We start from the raw sequence: 7,576 nt of genomic DNA, 5'->3' as shown, positions 1-7,576 counted from the left end.
CACACACACACACACACACACGCACACGCACACGCACATGCACTTCTAGTCAAACAAACAAATTGAGACAGTGCATCAATGCAGATATAATTAATCCACAATGAACTGGATTTTTCATTTTTATCTGCACCCCTCTTTCCACACCCACACACACACACACACACACACACACACACACACACACACACACACACACACAGACTAGGCAGTGGACTCACAGGATCTCTGAAACAGGGTATCCCAAACTTTATTTTATTGGTTTTATCAGAAGTACCATGGAGAGCAGTCACAGTTAGTGGCAACACACATACATCAACTTTCCTCCGATCAGTTGGTGTTGAACAAAAATTAATAGAAATAACTAAATTAACACAGGCACACATAGGACAGCGCAAAAAATAAAAAATAAACATTAATCAAGACATAGAAAGAAAAATATTATCTTCATTATTACCAACATTATAACTGTTGCGGTTATTGTTCCATATTAAAATACACACCGAATAAAATTGACAAACTGAAATTTCCCAACTACACCCTATGAGAGCAAAGAGCAGGGTGGAGGAAAAAAGAAAAGAATGGGTGGAGGGAAAAAAGTGTGGAGGTGGAAAAAGATGTGCTGGAGCAAAGGAGGGAGTAAGGAAAGAAAGATGAAAAGATGGATTTAGCAAGCAAGCAAAAAAAAAAAAAAAGACAGACGTTTCTGAATCAGAGACTCAAGTATGACAAATTATCCTTTAAAGGACTCAAACAGATGGGGACCTAGGCAGATATATTGTACTGATATGTAGCCATACATAGAAAACAGTTGAATACAAGCAGGTTTAGAGATACTGTTGAGTCAGTGGGATAAGTCAGAATCAGCAGTGAGGAGATTGACAAAAGCTCATCTAAAATAGAAACCACCCCTCCAATCGAAAAATAAAAGACCACGAGAGATGAATGAAAAAAAGACAGATAAACCAGCCACAGAAGAAGAAAGAGGATGAGTGAGAAGAAAGAGCAAGCCAGATAAACTTTAAGCAAACTACAACTTTTCCAAAAAGGCAATATATGTCATTCTTGAGTGTATGAGTGTTTTTGTTTCCTTTAAATAAATATGTAGAATTAATTCCCAACGGTTAGCGTGATGGCCATATAGTCCATCTCACTTGTAACACTGTACAGTATATACACAATATTATTATTATTATTTCTTTAATGACAAAATAACCTTTAGATGTACTACATACAGTATTCCTCACCCTCTGTCAGAGAATTCAGCCACGGTATTAGAAGTAGCAAGCAGTGTCTTTTTTTGTACAAATAACCCATGCAACTTCCGTATAGATTCTTTAATTAAGATACATAACTCCTTTAAGATCTCATCTCTCATTCAATAACAGCAGATATTGCCTTTTTAACAAAAAACCCTTAGTAATAATTTCATCAATAATGTGCAAGTTATGTCTTCCTTTAAATTAAAAACATATTGTTTTTAAGCTCTACATCCATTAAAAAATTTAACTGAACAGAGTAAAAGATGAACAGAAAACCAGAATCTGTACAACATTCAAACCATTTTTTGTCAACACCAGGGGAATGGGATACGATTCTCTATAACTATATACAGACATGTTATCATTCATGCACAGTGTCAACAAGTAGCACATTGACATTCCAAAATATGGAAAACATGGCATAGGGAGACGGAGGATAAAACGGGAATTGGGAAGAAAAGACTGAACGAAAGGTTTGCTGCCAGTTTTGGTTACTTTGGCAGCACAGAGACAGAGAAAGAGAGGGGAGAGACACAGAGGGACAGGTAGACACCATAACAATACACATGCTGGGCAGGAGAAGTCCATTTCAATCTCACTGACCCAGAAATCAATGTATGGCTGTAACTTCATGTTATTATTTTTCTTTAATGTTCATCTTCTTCCTCCTCGTCTTCCTTCACCTCCTTCCTCTCTTTATCATCGTCATTTTACATTGTACTTGTTAAATGTTACTTCAAGGGTAGAGAATAGCTCTGGTAATGTTTTTTTGTTTTTTTTTCAACAGTACATTAAGTGCCGTAGCAACGTCTCAGCATGACGTCGCTCAGCTTGTACCAGCAGGGGTGTTTGTCCTTCCTTCCTTTCGTTTGGCTGTCTGTTGGCTGTTGCATTCATTTATTCCTCAGTCTGTCAGACAGTCGCTTAAGAAGTGAACGAGGCAACGGAAATGCAACATCAATCTTTACATCAGAAGCAACATCGTTAATGGTTCACAACTGATTCACAACCATTTTTTTTTCTTTTACATCAGGTACAACGTTATTATTGTGTACATCAGTCCAAAAATTGGTTGTTGTTGTTTATTTCAGAAGCAACTTTGTTACTACTCGACGAAACAACATAGTAGCCGTTTCACATAAGCGACAAGAACCAGTGCAAAGCTTTTCCTTCATTTAAAACCCTGCCCACTTCTTCAAACCCCAGCACAGAAGAATAAACAAAAGTCTACTGTAGTCTACAGTTCATTTTTCTACAATTGCTTGCACTTAGTGTTATATTTACAGCGGTGGCCTGGCTAACCTTTGACCCTTCAAACCTCAAAATTCAAACCAAGGCAGGAAGCTAAATTCGAATGACAAAAGTGCTATCGTGATTCTTTGCCTGAAGAAGTTGCTTTCGAAAAGAAAGAATCTGGTCACTTACAATCACGGCAGGTAAAGCGATCAAACTTGCTAGTCGCAGGTAACATTTTGTTAACCGTGTTTAGCTTCCCACCTTTGTCTAAACCTTGTGGGGCTTGGAACAGCTGACAATAACCTGCCATTAGCTTCATGCCAGACTAGCCTTCAAGTCAAGGTAGATACACTGAGAGAGGCGGTGCAACAAAGCCGGTGTAGCAAAAGAAACTAACTTCCCATCAATGACAAATGTTAGCTTCTGAAAAAATTGTGCAGCAAACTAATTAGATGCAAACCACTACATTACTGCAAGCTTTTCATTCCTGTGCAAGTTCACTGACAAATTAGGCAGCGGGCACATTTGAAGTAAATCCAACCTAATTTAGCAATATCAAAGATAATTTAAACCCCGTTGAAGTTACTTAAAAAGTGTTGCAAACAGCTTCCACAATGTTATTTCTTTTTTTTTTTTTGCACAAGCTAGCATAACTTTTTACAGTGTATAAACCTTAAGCTCCATGCCAGTGAAGAGACAAATGCATTCAAATTTAAATAGAAAGATTCTGGTTAGGTTAAGACAACATCAAGTCAAGTTAATGAAATATGAATAATATTTGGTGTTTTAAGAAAGTTCCATTGGTTAGAAAACCCTTTACAGTCCAGACTGCAAATTGTAAGTTTCTGATAGAAAGATTTCCCTTTGGCAAAACAGGGGTAAACTGCCACTCCAAGGCCTTCACAAGAGAACAGCTACTCTAATGGAGAACCGTACATTGTGCAGAGTTTGGCAAATACAAGTAATAAGTAGCCTGTCTGTCAAGAGTTTATACAAATGTTTTGTTGTTTACTTTTTTCCCAAATTGCACAACATTGGTGCTGCAAATAACAAAAGCTTGCATGCTACAGAGCATAAATTAGAGTTGTTTATTAGAGTTTGGCCATATTTCAGTATGCAAGTCATGCTGCTGGACCTCTGTGTAGCATCAAATACTGGAATTTTCATTATGGAGTAGTTGTCTATTCCAGGTAGCCTGACAAGCCAGACCCACATCAAGATGTTGGGTCTGGAAACTCACCATTGACAGGGCTCAATATGAGGATAAACGGTTGTCTTTCAAATTCCCTCTGCACGCAATAGGATAGCGCTACAACCAACCAGAGCAACGCTAGTTGATAGATTAAACTTTTGCTGTATCTGGTCGGCAAAACTCCGAACACATCTTCCTTTTTTAAGAATGACTTCAGTGCCGTTCTTTGTTCTTTTCTCAAAGAAAAGCTTCTTCCAGAGTCACGGCCAAAGCCAATTCGAAAGACCGCTGTTCGCCAGCAGCAGCAGCCATCTTCTTTGTTTTCAAGTAGCAGGGAATTCACACGGAACCGTGGCAACTCTGCCATCATTATGTTAAGCCCGCCCAGCGACTCTATACACGATGTGACTGGCCTGACTAGAGTTTGGTTTTTCCAGCTCGCAAGCCAACGCAGAGTTGCTAGATGACCCTGGCTGCAAATTACATTTGCTGCCGAAAGGGTGCGTCTAGATTTCTAGGCTATATTCCAGGTGCATCATTTGGTGAATCAGTAATATATGCCAGGTTACAAAACGTAGAACATTTATTATATATAACTTGTCCTCAAGATACTGTGAATTTGCCAAACTCATCCAATCCAAGGCTCTGCTCAGCTCTACTCTCTCACAGGGATTGCAAGCTGTCTGTGACAAGATTTTTGCCAAGTTTTAAATGGATTACAACTAGCCCCGACTACTTACTTTACAGATGAAATTTAGAATACTATTTATTATATTATACATCAAGTAAAAAACACAACATCAGCAGGAAAATTATGGCCAATTCAGATGCATATAGTGCCATTCAATAAACTATGGACTTTTAGAATGCCTACTTATACAGTAAGTTTTGTGAACTTTGAGATCTCTGTGGTTTTAGAGTAAAATAGTTAACAGTCTGAAGTGTAAACCTCTCCGACAGTCGAGATAGGCTTGACGATTTATATTCTACAAATATTTCATTTTGAGCCCCTTTTATGTGTTTAGTTTGGCCAGAAATTTTTTCAGCATATATATCTTGTCTGTCTATTAAAGAAAGAAGGTTCTGAGCCTGTTAAAGCAACACTATGTAACTTTTAGCTGCAGCTGTATTTCCAATGAGACAACCTGTAGGGGGACCGAAACGGGAAAAGTTACATAGTGTTGCTTTAAAGTCTGGGTCAGTTTCTCTGTCTGTTTCTTTTGCAGTTTAATTGATACATGTTTACTAGCTAGCCCAGCACTTCACAAGAGTTTCCAAAGAAGCTCGACTGTTGTTTGAGAGCCTGTTTGGTAGCTTGTGTCCTGAAACAGCACACCTACTGTTTACAGAACCCTTAGTTGCCTTTTAAGCCATTGGCACAATTTTCTAAATGAAAATCTCCTGTCCTATCATGCACATTGACTTTTGGTAAAATTCAAGCTCAAAATTCATTTAAAAGAGGGCTGAGACGACATGTTAGTTAATAAAATGATGCTGAATAACTTGATTATAGAACCTATTATTGCCTGTATTATAAAGTGAGATTAGTGGTTAGTCAGTTACACTTTGAGCTGAACCAAGGCGTTCTGGTATCAGGAATGGTTCACATTTGATTGAGCTAGATCAACATGGCAACTTATGCTGCACAACTAAAATAGACTAAAGCACTGTACCATAAAAACAGAAGTAATAAAGAGCACAGAGCAACATGTTTGCACACCAGTAGAATCAATGATAATTATAGAGAAAGGAAACATCTACTCTGGCTTTATAACAGGACTTTTGACCTAAAGCTGGAAGCTAGTTGACCACATATTGTTAATAATTAATTTACTGTTATATTGTGCTAAAATTCTTTAATTCCTGTCTTGTCCTGATTCTCAACAGTGATTGGTCCGATAGCTATTCTTTGCACTCTAGTATCATTAGTGCCATTAGGTGAAAGCATAAGGTGACTTTGTGAATAGAAAATATTTTGCATACCTAATCAGATAATGATTCTAAATAAAGTATAACATCTCATATTAAACATTCTCCTTTTGATCTGTTAATGTTACGTGTCATGGTTATGAACTCAAGACTGGTTATCCAGAATAACCGATGTAACCCAAAAAGAGCCTGACTGAACTGAACTCACTTTGTGATACAGGTCCTAGAGGGGAAGCCATTTGAATAGGGTGTAAAGAAAATTTCATTATCCCATTTTTTTTATTATAAACAATTGTCTCAAGAACATCTGTGAGCTTGTTAAACAGGGTCTGTTTGTCTGAGTTTAGAAGTACTCTAAGCAAGATGTCCCTACAGTATTTATCCATATCTGTTCGTAGGCCTACTTCTCCAACAACAGCAAATACTTCAATTCCTTCATCTGATGGCTCATATGTTAAGACTGAAAACTGGCTGCTGAAGTAAAGTGTCAGTGGTTTATTTCCAAGAACTGGCGTGAAGCAGTGAATCACGTAGATTACATTTTGGTTCTTCAGTCAAGAGCAAACACTTGCCCTTAAATAAGGAAACAATATAAAGTCAGACGTTCATTGCTTCCTTTGGGTTTAGGCCTTCATGATCCACTTGCTTGAAGGGTAGTATATTTAAGAAGCAGAGTGGAGGCGGCCCGGGAAAGAACATTGCATGGATGGTTTAATTTGGAATAAGGCTGACTGCAATTTATAGGCAGTCTTTGAACTGGGAAAAAGTCCAAGAAAGGTTGAAGCCTTGTCCGACCGATTACTTTGGATCATCAGGTCGCTTTTGCCAATATTAGGGTAACTCTGGCTACTTGGTCTGATAATTCTGCACTCAATAAAGCTGTCATGTAGTCTTTTTTTCATTTGAAAGCCACACTGAAGAAGCATCCTTATATCTGGACAGTTGGTGCATAATGTTAAGGAACATAAATCTCTGTTAAATAGCCCCCTGAAGACCAATCTACGCGAAGAATCATAAATCAAGGGTCAGGGTTAGGGATTAGTGGTTGTTTCTTACAAAGCCCTTGAGGATTTGGATTGGTCCACTGACCAGCCAGGGGGGAGGTACTTAAGAGACACAGGGATGATGACACAAGCTGTTGTGCGAACCAACGGGAAAGCGGCATCAAAGTGAGAAAAACAATGACAGAGGCAGTTAAGCAACGGACAGCCTATGAGGTTTCACAGAGGACGGTACCTACGTTTGCAAAGTCTATTGCAATGTTACAATTGACACATGATGGTGGGAATCTCATAGGTGGAAAACCAGGTAACAGAATTCCACAGTTTGAAAAAACAAAAAAACACATAAGAGTAACCTATATATATATATATATGCAATGATAATAGTTGCTCTAACAGTTTTAAACGGTAGAGTGGCCATTTTGTCTTCTCAGACATGGCCTTATTAAAGGTAAAAGCACACTAACCCTTTCTTGATTCAAATTAGACCTTAGATCATTTACATCTACTGTATAAAGCAACAGAACGAGGGCCCTTTTAGGAGCGCATGGCGTAACCAAGACATTCAGAAGGAAAATAGTGGAGCTGTAATGTACGTTCAGCTCTTTGTATTTACATTTCAAACCTCAGTGATGTTCAGAACATTTCATTTCATTGAATGTGCCTTCCGGCAAAAGAGTCTTACACAGCATTTCTACAGGCTGGCAGAGTGGGAGTCAAAAAGACCTCAAATACGAAAGCATATACCATCGCACGCAGCGACAGCAAAACGAGAGGCGATTCTTTTCACAGTACTTGACCATCTTCCCACAACACACAAGCACAGAAACACACAGTCACACACCAGCACACACACAGTTTGTTGTAATTAAACAGTTGTGGCAATATATCCGTTTTCTTCTGATTGTGTTTTCGGTATCGTCTGGTCATGCATGTACATACTGATAAAGTTATTCTGT

Source organism: Sander lucioperca, chromosome 15, assembly GCF_008315115.2.
Source record: "Sander lucioperca isolate FBNREF2018 chromosome 15, SLUC_FBN_1.2, whole genome shotgun sequence".
NCBI classification, from domain to species: Eukaryota; Metazoa; Chordata; class Actinopteri; order Perciformes; family Percidae; genus Sander; species Sander lucioperca.
The sequence above is the reverse complement of the archived record's forward strand: the minus strand, read 5'-3'. Positions refer to the sequence as shown.